At 33.6% G+C, this 21,115-nt stretch overlaps 1 pseudogene; it reads right to left on the bottom strand.

Annotated features, from left to right (window-relative positions):
- Nucleotides 1-545: 545 nt before the first annotated feature.
- Nucleotides 546-21,115, bottom strand: part of LOC108540754 (bifunctional methylenetetrahydrofolate dehydrogenase/cyclohydrolase, mitochondrial pseudogene) — a 24,172-nt pseudogene continuing 3,602 nt past the window's right edge.

Genomic DNA, 21,115 nt, shown 5'->3' with positions numbered 1-21,115 from the left:
TAACAGTATAAAACTTTAACAATGAAGTTAAAGTATATAGCAAAACCAAATATGACAATACACAAGACTAATATATCAAGTAAGCCTTTCAACCCTAGAAATCTAAAATAGGGAGAACTTGCTGAAGGATAGCATACATAAAATGAGGACTAATATCAAGGAACAATCCTAAACATTTTCCCAATGACTAAGCCTCAAAGACAGCTTAGGAAAACGATTAATAGGTACTTTTTCTTTTTTCCTAGGCAATCCAGTTCTACTTAGATAAATCTGGTTACCAATCAATGCACATATAAGTTAGAGGATTTTTTTTCTACTCAATTACTACCATTTTTTCCTTTTTCACCTTTTCCCTAATTTTCTCTAGCACCACTTTTCCTTTGGTTCAATCAGTTGAACCCAGAAGTTTTTGTACCTAAAATGAATATCAACTCTTATTGGAATAGAATTTGGGAAATGCAGTCCTAGTGAAGTTAAATATTTAACCAAGGTGGTTTGACAGAGTTAAGTATCCATCTCAATATGACAAATGTCTCCCAAGTTCATCACTGGGTTAATGGCTTCTCTTGGCTAGATACATGCCCCTGCATACTGGAATGACACAACAGTTCATTAGTGGCTACTCCAAGCTCTTTAGACATCAGCACTTCCTGTTCTTCAAGCCTCAGCACTTTGTTGCAGCAATAATGGTATTCTTCATTAGCATCGCCACCGTCATGGGTCAACACCTCCAGGAGGTGGCATGATGTAACAGGCTTTTTATCCGACTCCTTCAAAATTCACATCTCCAACCAAATTGGCGTTAGCAGTTACGGGATCTTGAACTCTAGTTATTCCCACATCAAAAACTGCTGCTCTTTCCTTGATTATATCTATTGTGAACAGGTTTGGAACGCCTGCAGCGGATATTACACTATCTGTTAAAAATTTATGTTTCTTCAACTGCTCATTGGGAGAGTATCCAGGAGATATTATAACAGTGGCATCATCTCTGGGACGTTCATGTGCCATCTATGTGCAGTGACATTACAATGGGCATTCTAACAATTTTTGAGCTTCCAGCCACAACCACATTCTTCTCTAGGATTGGAATGTCAGTTCGCTTAATTGTTTCCCGCACATCCCATAGAGTAACCAGTAACATGGAATTCTGGTCCAAACACTTTCGTCCTACATTCATTACAGGAAAGTCATCAACATCCTTGTCTGGAGAAAAAGCATTGCAGATCTTTCTCTCATCAGTGTGCCCTGCAAGAGGCAGCTGAACAAGGTGGCCATCTAATTATCAACATTACTCAGTTTATTTATTAAATTCAACAATTCTTCCTTAGAAATTGGAGCTGGTTTCACAATTGTCTCACTGGTGATTCCAAAAGTGCCGCGCGGTGGAAGGTGTGAGAGCGCAGGCGGCAGCTCTGCGGGGGCCAGAGCAGTTGGGCAGCCAACCCAGACATGAGGGAAGCCACAGCCATAGCCTGTGCCTGGAAGGAGGAAATTTAACTTAGAAGCAAACGTATAACAGTTCCAAAAATACCGCTTCCCAAATTAAATCAATCTACTAACTGTCAACTCAGTAGCATTAGCATTAAATTAAATAGGCATTTGATAAGTTAAAATAAACTCCATTTATTAATATAAGCAAAGCATTCCTCAAAATTTTCTCAGAAAAAGAGTAGCTTTGCAGCCAATTTACATGACTCTGTCAATTACAATAAACACCTTCTGCATATTTATCCTGTTAGAGAAATGTTATTATCATAGATTTGTATTATGAAAAATTTCAATTTCTGCATATATTTCGGTACAGAAATGTACTAAATTTAGTTTTATATTAGTTAATATATATTGTGATATTGGTGAGAAAGCATAAATCACTTGAATTTCAGGGGGGTCTTAACTATCGAATATTGGCATGCATTTCTCTTGTTTCAAGAAAATATTTAATTGGAATTTACAGTACAGAAAATCTGTATGGAATTTACAGTACAGTACAGAAAAAATTTACAGTACAGTAAAGTACTCTTTTTTTTTCAGAAAAAAAGAGTACGTGAAACTCTTTTTTGCCATTCAAACAACAACCATTGGTAGAGAACACAGTATCATTAAGTTAATTGGCTGGGCACGATGGCACAAGAGTGTAATCCCAGTACTTTGAGAGGCCAAGAAGGACGGATCACTTGAGGCCAGGGGTTCGAGGTCAGCCTGGCCAATATGGCAAAACCCCATCTCTACAAATACAAATACAAAAATTAGCCAGGCATAGTGGCGCATGCCTGTAGTCCTAACTACTATGGTGGCTGAGGCAAGAGAATTGCTTAAACTGGGAGGCAGAGTTTGCAGTGAGTTGAGATCACCCCACTGCACTCCAACCTGAGTGACAGAGGGAGACTCTATCTGAAAAAGAACCCAAAAAATGTTAGTTGACTACCTTCTTTTTCTTTCAAGATTTGCAAAACCTGGTGATGATTTACACATTTGCATGCACATATTAAATGGTTTTAACAACTAAACATCAATAAAACTTTTCATTAAGTATGCTTCAGAAAATGTACAGATACTTTCAATGTGTTTCTAACAGTAGAACAAAATGTGAAGAGGAATGCAGTCTGTTTTAGAATTCTGATTAATCTAAAATTTTGTCTAGTTGAAGCTGAGGCACCACCCACTGTGATAGAAAATAACATCTTTATGTTTAGCAGATTCTCTTCTTTGACATATATTAATGGCATATAATTTATGACAAAAGTTGAAAAATTTAATTTATATAATTTATGACAAAAGTTGAATATAATTTATGATGAAAGTTGAATAATTTAAGCCACAAATTGACAGCATTTCCTTGCAAAAATTGAGATAAAACATAACCAATGTATTAATTGAAGAGTGCTTTTTATTTCCTGTTTATTTTAGGCTACAGAAAAATACTTACATTATTTCAATATTTGAATGAATTGATTTTTGATATTAATAGAAAGATCTTGTATACTATAGACAATTGTTTGATAGCTTATTGAGATCTTTTGCTTTGTAAAATATTCCTGATAAGTTTTTTAAAAGTTTGAAAAGTTTTCCATACCTGAAATAACAACTTGTTTCAGGTATAATAATTTATTTAACCACCACTTCACCTAAAACCTTACACACAGACCCTGGGTGTAATTTTATTTAAACAGTATTTAAAAATAAATTAAAAATAATTTTGTGTATGAAACAAAGTTGCCTACAAAAAAACATCAGAAAGCAAAAGTGTCTATCTCAGCTACCAGTCTGGATCACCTGTGGTTATTTGACAACCCCGTCATTCCTGACAGAATTTTTATGCTATGGATAAGCAATTATTTTCTTATGCATATTCAGACATAAGTACTTAACAGTAAGAAATATGACATGCCATTAATACAGTGAAAAGATAATGTGTCCAATGTGGAATTTTCCACTTGTGGTGTTATATTGGCACTCAGAAACTTCAGATTTTGGAGAATTTCCGATTTCACATTTTTTGATTAAGGATGCTCAATCTGTACTAGCTTCTGTATCCCCACTCAATTCCATAGGAGAAGTAAAGTTTGTTTTACATTTATAAATATGATCATACTTTTTTACTTCAAAGAGAAAAATAATTTAATTTGAAGGAAAATAAGTACAAAAACACTTTAAAATAATTAGTACTTACAATTACATTATCAAAATCTGAGAGTTTGCATAGGTATCACTCTAATTCGCTATGTGAAATGTTCAAATAAATGCACTACAACATGAAATCATTGTGTTGAAAAGATTCATTTAAACTGAAATGATACAATGACATTTTCTAGAAGAAAATTTATGTGTAATACCAGAAACTACTTATGCATCTGCCACATGAACTACAACTATAAAATCTGGTAAACTGCAGTGATCTAAGTGAAATGTACCTATACCAAACCAATAAACTTGTGTTTAATCAAAAACTTAGTTTACACAGCTGTTTTCAAATTTAAATAGTCAATTCAAATAATATAAATTGAAAATTCCATTTTTCCATTGAACTGGCTACATTTCATGTGCTCAATATCAACATACACCTAGTGACTACTGAATTGAACAACACAGCTTTAGAGTAATGGATACACATAAGTAGACATGCAAAATATCACTTTATGAATTGAATAAAGATGATTGCCAAGTTATGTTGCCCTACTCACTAGAGTCACATTTTACATTTTTTTCCCTTTGTTTTATACTCAAATTCAATTATTTTCACATGTTTGGTATCAGACTCAGTCTTTGCTTAGTCACCTTTGGAGATGATAAAGTATATATACTGGTACATGTTCTAAAACTCCATTGACACAAAGCACATCAAAATGCAGAGAAAAATTCTTTGGAGACCTTTGCACCAAAAGATGGGTTTATTATTTTGGAAAATCCAGTCAAAGCTTGGATTTGGAATTGATCTGGAAAGTAAATCCAAAGCTAGGTATGTGAGTCATGTAAGATGACACTATAGTCATTATACTGGCTAAAGAGATCACATTCATTTCTTTCCAAAGTGTAATATTTTATATATAAAACCAACTGTAAATATTGAGAGTTAGTACCTAGAAAATACGAATGTAGTTGCTAAAGCCAGGTGGCTTATTCTAGGAAATCAACTTAATAAAGTGATAATTATATTATTAAAACCTTAAGAGCTTTCCAAGAGAACAAGTCACTAACAAAGAGTGAAAATGCAAAAACAGTTCCCTGATCATTTTGTAGAAGTGAAATACTGAGAAACTTCATATTTCAATACAAATAATATGTGGACATCTTAATTATTTTATGTAGTCTATGTGTTCTCAATACTAAATATCAGTTCAAATTTTAAGACACAAACAGAGGATTTTAATAGAACAGTTAGGTGCCTTCCCATTGACTAGCTTCTCTGTATTTATAGATTTTAAATAAACTGATGGCAGAGAGGCTGAGAAAAGTGTTCTGCTTGCCTAACTTTATGATAAAAACAGTTCATAAAATTTACTTTTTTAAACTAATAAAACCAAGTAGTTTGGATAGTTGCAAGAAGCAAAGTCCTCTCTCAGTAAAAACTTGAACGGTAGTCTTCAACTTCATCTACTTTGTATGTTTTCACTTCTATTCAAACAATGATTACCTGATAAGGCTGTATTTAGGAAATATACTGCACTCTTTAAGGGAAAATTCACATTTATTAAAAGTATCCATTCGATTAAAGATCTTATATGCTATGTATCAGGCGTAATTTTGCATTTGCAACACAGAATTTCCACTCTAACGATGTTCCAAAACTATTCCACCACGGCCACCCTGCAACCATTCCCTCAGTCTACACTCCTTTCCATTCCTGGAGTTTCAATCTTTTCTTTATAAAACGAATTGTTTAAAAATTGCCTGGAAAATTTGATATAAATGACTTTGTGGTACTGGTAAGTTCTATATATAAGAGCTCATGAAAGGCCTTGGATATAAAAATATCCAAATGAGTATGAAAGTACAGCGGGACTGCAGCATCTCATACTTTTGTATAAAACAAACTTTTTGAAAGAGAGTTTAACTTTTATATGTCTCACAAACTGTGGATAGGTGTTAACAAGAATATATTATTTTCAAAATCTGCAATAGTATAAAAGAGATGAATTTAAAAAGTCAAGGATGCCACTAGGTAGATAAGCAACCCAGATACAATAGGAAAGAATGAGACAAAATGTGAAAACAAGAACACTTACTAAGCTATTCAGTTATGTAATGAAAAAAGGAATGTGTAAGACTCCCATTTTTCTGATATAGATGAGAGGCAGTAAAACTAAAAACATACAGAAGAAGAACTTTAATTGTATTGTACAACTTGTTCATTTTAGTTACTTCCAATAAAATATTGGTTAGAAAAAAGCATCATTTCTAAATAAAAATCATGTGTGCCACATAAAACTCTTTAAAACAATAATATACATTTAATCAAAATTATGAAAATGCACAGCCTTAGTCTAATATACATAGTATAAGTGTACAATATAAATATTGGTGAGGCTTCACTACTTAACGAGTGTACGTAAATATATGAATTCTACAAAGTATCTTAGTAAGTATATATATTTGAAATATGTTGTTAATATCAAGTTTCTAGAAATGAATTGCCTAAAAGGGACAATGCATTTAGAGACCATTAAAAGAATATATAGCAAACTATATATGGTAACTAAACTTATTTTAATTATGAGGTATTATTTTACAAAGACTAAAATTCCATAGCTGGACTAGAAGAGGTAAAGATAAAATTGGAAGAAAAATATTAGTGTTGGCAGATGTCAAATAACTGCATTTATTCAACCAGAACTGATCATAATTTAGAGTGAAATGATCAATTATTGGAGTAAAATGCATTTTGTTTGCAAGAGGAATAGAGATTATTCCACAAATTTGTCAAAATGTCAAAGTGTTTTTGAGAAAGTAACTGTAGCATTAAAAAAACTTCATGGAATGTAGAAATTAATGTATTTAACGTAATTTTCTGCTTTCTATCCATTGACTGCTGCTTGGCATGAGTGATGGCTAATGGATTAATCATAACCATGAATTTAGGACAAAATCAAGTTTAATTGGGAAGATGACTTTCCTGGGTGTTTAAATCCCAAAACTGCATGCTTTGAAAAAAACAAAGTGGAACTTATTAACGAAATAATTGTGTTGCACAATTTGAAGAGGGTGTATATTTGGTATCATTTTTCCATAGATTACAATAAGCATAAGTAGACTACAACAAGGAATATACTATATATATGATACATATACACAAATGCACAGACATACATATGGGGGAGCTTATAAAAGAAGATACACTTTTATGCTTTCTCTATTTTTCACAGCAGATATTCTACTCTTAATATTTCTAATCCTTTTTCCACACTGTTAACCGAGAGGTATGACTCATACAAGCCTGATCTTATCTGTTCTACAAATGATATCACACTGCTTTTATGATAGAATCAAAATGCCTCTGTACCATTTGCTCAGTTTATAATTTTAGGCTAAACAGATTATTTTTCACTTTACACTTATTACACATAAATATAAACAGTTATGCTGTTTATATTTGTCATACTGTTTCAGTTTATCTGATATTTTCTCTTTATCATAGGCATTTACTAGCTCTTTCTTCTTGAAAGAGAGAGAAGGTAAAGCCATTTTCTCTCCTGTCCTTCAACATTCCTGATCAATACCTAAACTTGTTCTACTTCTTATTTCCCTGTAGGGAGGTTCCTGATCACCACCTTAGATGTGGTTTCTCTCCCATACGGGATGGTAACAATGTTTGCTTCTTCCATTAAATATATTTATTCTGCTTAATCTTCTACATTTTATGCTTTATGATTTGATAGCCATTGTATTTCCAAAAGAAGCACAGTGCTTATTTTCAATAAATGCTTATATAACAAATAATGAATTAAAACATCACAATCCTAGAAGTCTCAGAAACGTCTACTTAGTTCTGGGGATTTACTATCAAACTATGGGTAAGTAAAATAAAGCACAGCTAGATATTTTGAGTGGTAAGGAAATGAATTTAGATATATAAAACCACATTGTTTTAGGGATAACAGTAAAATCTTTGTGGTCTATGAATCTTATGTTTTCCCAGTGATGATACCACTCAATTTTGAACACGTGACCTTTACTATGTGTTTTTATTCTGCCGACATCTTTTATTTCTTTTTATGTGCAATTGTAGCAGAAGGTATGTAAAGAAATACCGAAAAAGGAGAAGATACATAAATTAGTAAATGCAACATATCTGAAACAAAGCTAATAATATGAAAAGAGACCATTTGAGACACAGCAGGCTAATATTTCTTCATTAATTCAAATTCTATGTTATCACCATTATTAGGTGTCTTTAAAAGTGAAAGTGTGGATAGATAGGTAGATCAATTAACAAATTTACATTTATATGGACTGTAGGTCCATTGACTCTTAAACATTTCAATGTGTAAAATAAAATTTAGATGGTAATTTAAGTATAGTTCAATTGAAAACTATTAATGCTAAAATGTAAATCTAGAATAAAATTAAAAGAATAGTAGAAGTTCATGCTACATCTTTTTCTCAACTTTTATTTGTTATTGTACTAAATTATACAATTAAAATAGAAATTATTTCCATAGGACTGTTAACTTTATGTACAATCTGTTCAAGTAGTTTTTCAGCCAGTAATATGAAGCTGACAAATCTATTTGCTTAAGAAAATCCAGAAAATCAAAACCAAAGATATAACACACACAAAAAACATCATTTTATTGTGAGGGGTAAATAAGAGTTGCATAAAGATTTAAGTATATTAATAACTCATTTAACAATGACTGATTAAATTAGTTAAAGATGTATACATATGTTGCTAGCTAGAAATGTTGAATCCAGTGAAGAAAACTAATTGAAATTGTTAATTTTATTCTAGTAAGAACTTAAGTTTTTCATCAGAAGCTGGAGTTGAATTTCCTTCTTTTTTGTTTTGTTGAGACAGAGTCTCAGTCTATTGCCAGGATGGAGTGCAGTGGTGCGATCTCGGCTCACTGCAACCTCTGCCTCACTGCAACCTCAGCCTCACCAGTTCAAGCTATTCTCCTGCCTCAGCCTCCTGAGTAGCTGTGACTACAGGCGTGTGCCACCAAGCCCAGCTAATTTTTGTATTTTTAGTAAAGATGGGGTTTTACCATGTTGGCCAGGATTGTCTCGATCTCTTGACCTCATGATCCGCCTGCCTTGGCCTTCCAAAGTGCTGGGATGTCAGGCGTGAGCCACTGCGCCACGCCTGGAGTTAAATTTCTAAGGAAAATAATTCAAAGAGCATTTAGATAAGTATGGATATTTTATAAGGGTTTAGTGGTTTAAGTTAGTTAGCTAATAGAAATGTTTACCACTGGAAAATTCTTAAGTTTAGGAAAAACTGTAAATACATTCATTGTAGAATATTCCTTATGTTCCAGGATCTATAAAAATGTAATGTAATTATTACTAGAATGCCAACATAGGATTGTTTGGAAAGTCAAACATGAAGTAATCTGAAATTATCTTAAATTTCATATGAATAAATGAATACTAGGTAGATAAGGAATCTTTTGCAAAGATAAATAATAATGGGTGATGAGATTTCCTAGTATCAGAAAAATGTATAATGCCATAGTTATTTAATAAATGTCATGTTGGTACAGATATAGAAAAAAAAAATCCATGGAACCAAATAAAGAGTTTGTACTTAGATCCCAGTTTATATTTATATTTATCAGAATAGAGCTATGACTAAAGTAGTTACCTTCTATGAGAAAAGTAAAGATTGGGTACTAAAGAGTACTTTATATAAGAGGGTATTTATCTGTAAGAAAATAAAGAAATTTATATCATTTTATATCTTATAAAACAAATAGACACAAAACTTAATATTAAAAATAATAAAACACTCTGAAGAAAAATGTGAACTCTATATGCAGCATTTTCACTCAGTGTGCTTCAGAATTTATAATGCTAATAAAACATTTACTTAGCAAAGAATATCAAATAATAAGCAAAGTAAATATATGATAGATCTGAAATGTATTAATAAGGCAGAGGAAAGATTGAAGAGTCAATTTCTATAGCAATACGGATATCTCTTACAAATTGAGAAAAAATAAAACAGGTAGGATTTTAATTGATAATTCACAAAAGAGCAACCCAAATTATCAAGAAATGAGATGATAAAATATATTATGAAAATATAAATTAAATACAACAAGGTAGACTCTCTTCCTTTCAGATTCATCAGAAAATTTAAAATATACAAGAGTTACAAAATCTTCTGGTGGTTGGGATGTAGAGAAAATGACACATTGGTCTTAAAAATATGAAATATTACATCCTTTTGTTCAATTATTCAAAAAATACAAATTGAGCTTAATAAAATGTAGGCACACATCTAGGCATTTTGAATACATTGTTGAACCATAAAAAATTCTATGCACTCTTCTAGATACTTGGGACATATTATTGGATGGCAACAAAGCTCTCTGCAGAACTTGTGTTCTAGTACAGTCTCTAAACTCAAATAAACACGTGTATTGCAACACAGAAATTCAAAACCTGATATTATAACCCATAAAAACAAAGGCATAACTTACTGACATTTAAACATTTTAGCATATAATTTTGTAATGGGGAAATCACCTTAAAACCAAGCGAATGCTCAGTCTTCAATAAAGGACTAATTATGTATATTCTAGAAAATACTATGCAGTCATTAAAAAAGGTGTAAGAGCTACCTCAGAGGACTTGGAATAATTTATAGAAATTATCTTCGAAAAAATAGCATAATGCAAATAAGTTTGTTTTTGTAAAACTTAAAATCGTGATGTATATATGGGTGTACATCAATATAAACCTCTACAGATATATGTCAATAAGATATTATGGTGGATTCTACTGTTATCCTATATTGCCTGGGGAAACAGGGAAGCAGAGCGGCCAGAAGTAAATACACAAAATCAAAACAAAAATAATAAGCTAAACAAGCAAGTTTGCGCTTATGTAATATATACATGCTTTTTCCACATAAAAGAAGCTCTTTGTGACAGACATTCTTTATAAATTTTTATCATTTCATGAGATCATGCTACCAGATTCCATTCAATCTTCACCCATGTTCTACCAGAGTCATACCATGATTATCCTCATTTGGCAAATGAGGACGTGAAGGTTAGAACACTCCCTTCATTTGTCCAAGTTCACACAGCTAGTAAGTGGTGGGACTGAAAATTAGAGCAGCCTACTGTAGTCTACTGCCTTCCCAATGCATTAATATTTCAAAATATAGCATACCTTGGTAAATGCTAAGGGTAAAATGACTTTACAACAATACTGAATAGGAGCTTTATTTTTTTCTTAAAGAAAATGCAATTCCGTCTTTGAAACAAGTTAAATGTCTGCTTTGCAATTTTATCTCAATTTCATTAAGAGGTCATAGCTGAGTGATACATTCTGTAGTAAGAGTGTGCTAAAAAATTGCTTGTGATTATTTATGCAGAATCAGTGGACTTTGTATAACTGGTGAAAAGACTAATTTAATTGCTTTTACTGTTGTCTCTGTGTTATTAATTTTATTCCTAGTGACGCCATTTTACAGGAGCCATGTGTGCTCACAGCTATTATTGATTATGACAGCAAGTCTTTTACCTTTGAGAAACCTAAAGGTCTTGATCTTTACAACACTGTTACTGTCTTTTAACTACGATTTTTTTTCTAGTCCTATTTGTTATCACGAAACGCTAGTGTATTTAACATTTCATCGGGCATTGCATTACCCAAGGGAGAGCAAGTCACGCAATGACTTCAGATTGAATGTGTGCTTTTCTTAGAAGGTAAGTCGCCTTGAATTGTGATGACAGAAGATTTAAAGCTGCTTAATTTACTAACAAATAATTTGTGTGATGTTTAACTTGTGACTGAGATATCACATTACATGTAATAAGTCCCATCTTTATGTAATTTGATTAAACATAAAAATCTTCAGAAATACGTATCTATTATTTAGAAGAGTAATATATGATTCTCATATCATAAAGACTTTTAAGAATAGAAGAAGTTTCTGTTTGCTTTTATAGGAGGCAGGTACCTAACAATATGATTTCAAAAAGCCAGTATCATATATTTGCTAATATTTCACTAGAAAGTAAGATCTATCAGAATAAGTAAAATAAATAAATTAATTAGTTAAACTGTTTCCATGAGATACTGGAACATACAAAAGTGTCATAGCCATAATGTTCAAGCACAACTAACAATATTTTTTGTATATGTCAGTAAGTTAAATACAAATTTAAAGTTATCAGTTATATTTTAAGAAAACTTGCAGTAATAGTTTTCAATATATTTTTAATATCTTTGCATTTCATTTTGTTACCCTAATAGAATTTTGAGAACATATATAATTCTTTGAAGTTTTATCTCTACGGTATGTTTGGCAACTTATAAAAATTATTGTAATTTGTATGTGCTTTCCCCATGGAGCATCTGGTTAATTATCTGTCACTAATTGACATTTAAGTGATATTTACTCTTACTTCAGTTGCTGCTCTTCTAAAAGTCATCTGTCAAAACTAACCTTAAAAATTACTAAACATCTGAAAACCAACTTCAAGTTTTTCCATTTGTAAAGAATAATTGTATTCATTTCTCCATGTTACAATATTCAGAGAAGACTAAATATGAAACACTTTCTGACCTATAGATAACAGATAACAAAATGTTTAGCAAAGTATTCTTACAGGTCCATTTTTATACAAATGTATACATTTTAAGGCAATGCTATTAGGAGTCCAGAAAATACCTGGGTTAATGAGTTTGTTTTGTGAACACTTTTTGTGGTGTTTCTGAACAGAATACCGTAGACTGAGTAATTTATTAAGAAAGGAAACTTATTGCTCATGGTTCTAAAAGATAGGCAGCCCGGTATCCAGGTGCCAGGATCTGGCAGGAATCTTTATGCCACATCATCCCATGTTAAGAGTTAAGAGGGTAAAATAATGAGAGAAACAGACAAAGGGGAACCAAACTCATTTTTAAAAATCAGGAACACATTGCCACAACAATGGCATTATTACATTCATGAAGGCAGAGCCCTTATGACCAAATTACTTCATAAAAGGTCTCTCCTGTCAACATACTTGCACTGTAGATTAAGTTTCCACCACATAAACTTTGGGGGACTTATTCGAACCACAGCATTCCACCCTTGGCCCTGAAAATTTATGTCTTTCTCACACTCAAAATACATTCATTCCAGTCCAATAACCCCAAATTCTTAATTTATTAAAGCATTAACTCAAAACACTCCAAGTCCAGAGTCTCATCTAAATCAGATGTGGGTGAGTCTCAAGGCACAATTCATCCTGAGGCAAATTTTCCTCCAGAGGTGAGCCTGTGAAATCAAAGTAAGCTATCTACTCCCAAAATACAATGGTGTAACAGGCATAGGATAGACATTCCTATTCCTAAAAGGAGAAATAATTCAGTAGAAAGGAGTAACAGATTCCATGTAAGTACAAAACACAACAATGCACACAACATTAAATTGTAAAGTTCCAGAATGATATTTCCTGACTCCGTGTTCCTCCTCCTGGACATGCTGGACTGGGGGTGGGCCTTCTCAGGCAGCCACACTTGTACGTCTTTGTTGGACATAGGTTACACCACAACTCTCACAGGTTGGAATCTCATGCTTGCAACTCTCCCAGGCTGGAGTTTTATGCTGATAGCTCTACAGTTCTAGAGTTTATGTAGTATCCCTGACCCCACAGTTCTTCTGAGCATTGCCCTAGTGAGGGCTCTCTGTGGTGGCTCTGTTCCTGCATCAAGTTTCTGCCCTGCCTGGGCCCCAAGGCTGTCCAATACATCCTTTGAAATCCAGGTGGAGTCCACCACAGCCCTACAGCTTGTGCACTCTGTGTGTCTGCAGAGTCAGCACCATATGGACGCTGCCAAGGCTTACTGTTTGTGCCCTCCAGTGTGGTGAGCCAAGCTGCAATAGGCCCACTTGAGCTATGGTCATGGCAGGGGCTGAGATGTGCTCCACCACAATGTGGTAAGCGGATGTTTGAAGCAGCACAGGACGGTGAATACTGAGGTTCCACAGAGTCCTCTCTGAAAACTGCCTTAAAGGTTCTGCTCTGGACCAGCGATGGAAGGGGCAGCCTAATATCTCTGAAATGCCTTGAGCATTTTACCTCCTTGTCCTGATTAATACTACCTGGCTCCCTTCTTCCCAATCATAATCTTTTTAGCAAAGGTTAGTCACTTGGCCACACCCTTAGTTTCCTCTCCTAAACCTGCCTTTTCATTCTTTACATGACTAGCCTAAATATTTTCAAAATTTTTACTTTCTGCTTCCCGTTTAATTATAAATTCCATCTTTAGATCATTCCTGTTCTCTTCTTTTATGGTAAATGGCCTAAAGAAGCCATGTGCCACCTTCTACCCTTTGCTGCTTAGATATTTCTTCTTCTACAAGATAATTTAGCTCATCACTCCTAAGTTCTGCCTTGCATAAGACCCTAGGTCAGAAACACAATTCCGACAAGTTCTTTGTAACTGTGTAACAAGGATGGCCTCTACTCTAGCTTCCAGTATCTTGTTTCTCAATTTCATTTGAGACCTCCTCAGACTGGCCTTTAGCGTCCATATTTCTACCAACACTCTCATTTCAACCATTTAAGTAACTTCTAGGAAAGTTCAGTTTCCCTGCAGTTCTTCTCTCCTTCTGGGTCCTCACCAGAAATGCCTTTAACTCTCAATTCACAGCAATTTAAGTTTTTTAAGGCTGCTTATCCAAATTCTTCCAGTCTGTACCCAATACCCCGTTCCAAAGGTGCTTCGACATTTTGGGGTATTTGTTATAGCGATAAATCCACTTCTGGTACTAATTTTCTGCCTTAGTCCATTTTGTATTGCTAAAACAGAATACCATAGACTGGGTAATTTATAGAAAAAATTATTTTTCACAATTCTGGAGGCTCGGCAGTCTAATATCACACTACCAGCATCTGTTGAGGCCTTCTTGCTGCTTTATCCTATGGTGGAAGTTGAGAGTGTGAGAGAGGGCAAGAAAGAGAGAGACAAATGGGGCTGAACTTAGCTTTTTATCAGGAATCCACTCCCACAATAGCTAAATCACACTTGCAATAATGGTCTTAATCCATTCATGAGGGCAGAACTCTCATGACCTAATCACCTCTTAAACATGCATTGGGCATACATTTCTAACACATGAGCTTGGAGGGACACATTTAAACCATATAAATGTGTTGAGTCAAAAACATGCTCTTTTGTTTCTAAAAGGATCCATTTAGCCGTGACTTAGCAACTAGCAGAAATACTGTGTAAGGGAATTCATTTCATTATGTGAACTCATGACCTCAATTTTCACAGGTAAATAGTAGAACAGTTTGACTAACCTTCTAAAGCCAATCCACTTATATTTGACGTGGCAATGCTTATTAGGAAATATTTCATGGGCAAAACAGGATAACAGAACTATTTGTGTTTTCCCCTCCAGTGAAATGTGAAATGAATGACATTAAATAGCCCAAGACTGATTTTAGATAGAGGAAAAAATGTATGCATTTAATAACAGTATTATGAAAAATTAGTCACATAATTGTTAGAGGACAGGATATATTATTATATGTACCTGAAAGATCACCAAGAACTACAGAAATAAATGCCATTTCTGTTTGAACACCCTTCCATTTGTAGCAGTACAAGCAAATATTAAACCTGTACAAAATTATCATATGCAACTATAGTTAAATTTTTTTCAGGAATTATTACTTCAAAACACTTTCTAAGGTGGAATAATTTTAACTCAAAAACAGAATAATTTTGTACTTTGCCTTTTGTTTATTGTATATCATAGCATACTTGGCAAAATCTCTGCTAATTCTGTTATATATATGTTGACATTATGTGAAGCAAATGGTTTGGATTAAAGAGAAAATTCTTCTTTCATGCTGTGCTTAAAATAACTCAATTGGCTTGAAAACCATGTGGATCAAAACCAGCATGACTGAATGATTCAACCTGATACATCATAGTACTAAAAGCAGATTGAAACAAAAATATGTAGCTTATAAAATGCAAACCTTATTTTAAAGTATGCAAAAATGCCAGTTCTTGTAAACATCAGTTGGATACCAAAGATGTTTAAAAATTTACCTTCAATATTGGTGTCTAGTCTGGGCTTTTGAAGCCTGTGCTTTTATAGTGGCCAGTAGATACCTTTAGAAAATCGGTGATTCAATTCAGTTTTCCATTAAAAGAAATAAAAAATACACCTTCATACAAATATATACCAAAATATTTTCAAACTTAATAACATTCTATTAGAGTTCTGTAGCTCAAGCTACTTTTATAATGATTTATGTACAGAGTTTTCAATAAAAGCTTGTCAATGAAAAATCTTTTCACTTACTAAATCAAGAGATACTCTACACCCTGCTAAATATAGAAATGCAAATTGACATGTAGCCTAATCAAAATTTTAAAGAGGAAAGTATAGTACTTTATTTTCAGATTTTGTAGCATTTCCAATAACATTACTTGACAAACCATGCTACTCTTATAATATCTTTGTTTTTTAGAGCACGTTTGTTAAGACTGGCATACTCAAATGTCTCCAGTTGGATCTGTAAACAAAAGGGAGTTTCATGATGAGACAGTTTCTTTGAGACAGTTTCTTGGTCTAAGCTAAATGCTAACTCAAAACAACATAAAGGGAATATTCACTCTTTTTATTATTATTACTATGTGTTGTTACTTTTACCTAGAGCAGTTGTGGAATTGAGAGACAGAACACAAAAGCTGTTAGAAAGAAATGGCTACGATTATTTCATGTAAAACGAGGAATGGAAGGAATCGTTAGCTAGAAGTATCAGGTATACAGTGGGGGCTGAGAAGTGCAGCCCCACCACGCAGGGAGCAGATGTTTGAAGCAACACAGACTGGTGAATTGAATACTCACCATCGTTTTAAGGCAGAAGTAAGAGCTGATAAATAAATCAAAAAGGAGACAATCACATGTTTAATCAGATTGCCCCAAAGACAGAAATAAGTTATAGCTAAATATAAACTCAATTGCTCCTCATTAAAATAAATTATCGGGGAAAATGTTATTCCTAGTAACAGATTGCTTTGACAATTGAAGTTTACTTTTTCAGAAACTTTTTTGCCATTAGTACTTAAAACAAATTTAAAACAACCCTTGTTTCTAAAACATTGCATACATCTAACAGAATTGACCATTTCTTACCTTATCAGCTTGGAGTGCTCTAATTTGTTGTTGTTGTTTTCAATTCCAAAGTACCTTCTCCCCACATGCGGTATGCCTAAGGATCCTTTGCTTTTGTCATTGTTCTGAAGGTGAACACACAGACTTCAGATACTTCTTGGTAACTAGATGTTGGGGGTGGACAATGGCAGCTTCCACCCACATAGTAACTTAGGTCAAATGGTGAGGTCCTTGGTGAAATTTCCACCCACATGAAGTGGGGATATTTAGCAGACAAGGACTCTCAGCAACAGAAACACTCATAGTTTACTGTCTCAGTTTTATCCTTCTCACCAGATATATCAATATCTGAATATTGGAACAAATAACTCCATCTAATATAAAAGAAAAAGACAAAATCTAACCTGACTTTTTCTTTTTTTTTTTGACACTGAGTCTCGCTCTATCACCCAGACTGGAGTGCAGTGGCCTGATCTCGGCTCACTGCAAGCTCCGCCTCCCGGGTTCAGCCATTCTCCTGTCTCAGCCTCCTGAGTAGCTGGAACTACAGGTGCCCGCCACCATGCCTGGCTAATTTTTTTGTATTTTTAGTAGAGACAGGGTTTTATTGTGTTAGCCAGGATGGTCTCAATCTCCTGACCTGGTGATCCACCCGCCTTGGCCTCCCAAGGTGCTGGGATTACAGGTGTGAGCCACCGCGCCCAGCCTACCCTAACTTTTAATATACAAAGTATGTTGAGGGGTCATATTCTATTAGACATCTTTACTTTTCTTTGTTTTTAAATATACAATTAGTATATTTCAGAATGTTAAATATAATTTAACTTTTCCTTAATCCTAGGTCATATTATTGATAGGTTTTATTTCCTTTTTCTTGCTTTATTTTGTCAAATTCCTTTTATTTTCTTTTTATTAAACCAATATCTAGCATCACCCTTAAGAAGAAAACATTATGAGTAACATATTAGGTAATTAAAACATTAAAAATATGAAGGGTGTATATTAATACACTTACCAGTTTCCTGGAAGTAGTGATTTACTTAATAAAGCTGGAAATAGTTATAAATATTTGGTAGTTTTTAAAAAGTGGTGAACATTAAAAAAAAATAGAAGAAATCACATTAAAATAAGTTAAAGCGTAAAAATATTTTACAAACAGAATTTACTTAATATTAATATGTTGTTTATATATTTAATTTATAACAAATTAAAAGAGTTCCAATTTTTTTCTTATCCTAGAATCTCATATCAGACTTGAATAAGATATGCAATTACATGTATTGGTTATTGCCAATCTTTAAAAAGTTATTGAAAAATTACTCTATGCATGACAATGCCAGGTACTGTAAATAGAGGGTTTATTAATTGTTTATTTATAATATTTATTAAGCTGTTCACAAATTTAATTAACATCATCATTGAAAGGATAATTGTGTCCTTACAAGTAATAGACCTGTATTCATTCTTGGAAAATGCTTCCAATATTATTTCAGATACCTAACTTTAAAATTGGAGTCTGTCAATTTAAAGTATTTATTTCCCTTATCCAACAACATCTTATGAGAAAACTATATATGATGCAGACCTACTCTGGATAACCTTGGCAGATGTAGAATAAAACAGAATGTTTCCATGTGGCTAACATGATTGCCAGGAAGGTGAGAGGGTCAAGTTAGAATAAAAGCAAAAATCAATGAAGGGTAGGTACTGAGGAAACCTACAAAGTCATGTCATTCCTAGCATGGCTATTGAGATGGCCACAGGATTTTACTGGAGTAGGGTTAGCACTGCTTCGGTGTAACCCTTGCTGCTGTACAGCTGGACTCTCAAATTTGATATTATCATCATGGATAATTTTTAACGATTTCATGTCAGGATGACTTCCTTTCCTCTGGGCTCCACATCTTCATTCCTGGCATCAATGAGGGCTGAAGATATATTTTCCATTGCCTCCCAATGTTGAATCAGTGATGTAAGCTCTTTCCATCAAAACATGAAATCAATTTCTCTATCCTTGATTTTGGTCTGTTTTGGGAATACATCATGAGAAGGAGGTGAGTCACCATAAATATTCCTAAGAATAAGTTATATAGGCTGATGTTCATTTAGTACATACTTTTCATGGATTGAAAATACAGAAAAAAAAAAAAAAGAAAAAAGAAAGGGTGCAATGGATAAGGGGAAAAAAGATAAAGTAGAAGGAAGGCAGGAAAGAAATATCAATAATATGGCTGGGCGTGGTGGCTCAAGCCTGTCATTCCAGCACTTTGGGAGGCCAAGGTGGGCGGATCACCTAAGGTCGGGAGTTCGAGACCAGCCTGGCCAACGCGGAGAAACCCTGTCTCTACTAAAATTCCAAAATTAGCCAGGTGTGGTGGTGCATGCCTGCAATCCCAGCTACTCAGGAGACTGAGGCAGGAGAATCACTTGAACCTGGGAGGCAGAGGTTGCAGTGCAAGATCATACCATTGCACTCCAGCCTGGACAACAAGAGCAAAACTCCATCAAAACAAAGAAAGAACGAGAGAGAGGGAGGGAGGCAGGAAGGGCCCTAATTTTTGCAGCTTGGTATAATTAAAATTGTGAAATAGTTTAGAGAATGGATCTTTTAGATTTGAAATTGGCTTTTTAACATTTTTTCAACTTTTTTTTTAAATTTAAACTCCGTTTTCTTCTTAAAACCTGAGGGAAATTCAACCAAAAATGTCATACACCTTTTGGATAAAAGCATACTAGAGTATTGATTGAGAATAGTAAAATTATGTGACAAGAATCAAAGTGTCATGGGCAGAAGTTACTCATCAGCTTCACCAGGGAAAGGATATTGTGTCAACCTGTTTCTTAATCTGATTAATAGATTTTCTATAGATTGTAATTTATTATCCTCACACCTAATCATTATGCTCCAGTTGAAGTCAGCTGGGAAACACTAAGAGAATTTTAATATTTGTTTTCTAATTAGGATGATCATTTTCAATTAGCCTCCACTTAAAACTCTTAAATAAAATATAGTTGCTGAAACCCTCAGACCTATCATTAAACAGAAACCTGTGGGCCTTTTATTGCGTCCCCTGTATTTAGCTTTCCAAATTACTCATAATGCTTTCTTCTCTTCTGCTGGACATTTTATAAATTCTATTCACATACCCAAAGCTGTCAGCTGGGAATAAAAAAACAGACTTTATCACTTGTTAGGGAGATCCCTTTCCAGTTAAACTTCCTTGTAGCCAATCAATTTGTCAGATCAGAGGACTATCTTTTGTGAGAGTTCCTCTGAACTAAAGCTGACAGGGTTAGGCCAGGGTCAGCTGTCTGATAAATCAAAGTGAAAGACAACTTAAAGCATTACAGTAGAAAGAGTTAGGGATTAGCACAGATGGTATTATCTGGGAATTGACATTGATAAAAATCATATATGTAAGAGTCAGCCTGCAAGACTTTTTTTCCCAACTCTTCTATTCCCTGCCCTCTCAAATGACATTCAGATTAATTAGAAAAGTTAGAAAAGAACAGGACTCATAAGCCATTTATCTACCAAGTGGTAAGATTTTTAAAAATTAAATCTTGATGGTCTTCAATAAAGCAGCTTAATAAAGAATAAGGGTTATCAATCTTTGCTGTAAGCTATCAAAACTAAGTGACCTTAAATTATATTGAAATGATATACAGTAACACAGTGATAGATACTTTATTGAAGGTATATGTTCCAATTCTGAGAACATTCAGATATTTATTTACTAAAAGTTTATGAATTTTATGAAGAAAAAATAACTTTTTCAAAATATATGTATCAGAAATAATCTTTTACCTCTAAGGTAGAGTTCATAATTATATTCTTAACTTACAATTTAATTTCAGTAGAAAATCTTGCTATGTTTGAGTCTAAGAATTCTAAATGATGAAGCCAATAAATTAAAACAACTTATGTTTCTAAGTTTTAAAGTCAATCATAAAAATCTTCCTAATTTATAGGTAATTTATATGCACGAGATAATACACAATGTATCTAATTGTTGTGCCAAGTTGTCTTAAAATAAAAGCATGATGCATGGGTGATACCAAGTGTTTTTTCTCCAGTACAATATCACCGTCATTCTGTGGGGCTCACATGGAGAGGTAAAGGTATGCAGATCATCAATCATCTAAAATGTCACCACACACTTTACAAAAAAGAAGAATATATTACTAGCTGGGGATCTGAAAAATGTTAAAGTGAAGTGCTTTCCAAAAATATACCAAAAGAAATTCTGTCTCTACCTCTTCTGCCTTCATAAGAAGTCACCAAACCAAACAGGTTTTTTTTTTTTTTTT

This window comes from Rhinopithecus bieti, unplaced genomic scaffold (assembly GCF_001698545.2).
Source record: "Rhinopithecus bieti isolate Rb0 unplaced genomic scaffold, ASM169854v2 scaffold_18644, whole genome shotgun sequence".
Taxonomy (NCBI): domain Eukaryota; kingdom Metazoa; phylum Chordata; class Mammalia; order Primates; family Cercopithecidae; genus Rhinopithecus; species Rhinopithecus bieti.
The sequence above is the reverse complement of the archived record's forward strand: the minus strand, read 5'-3'. Positions and strand labels throughout refer to the sequence as shown.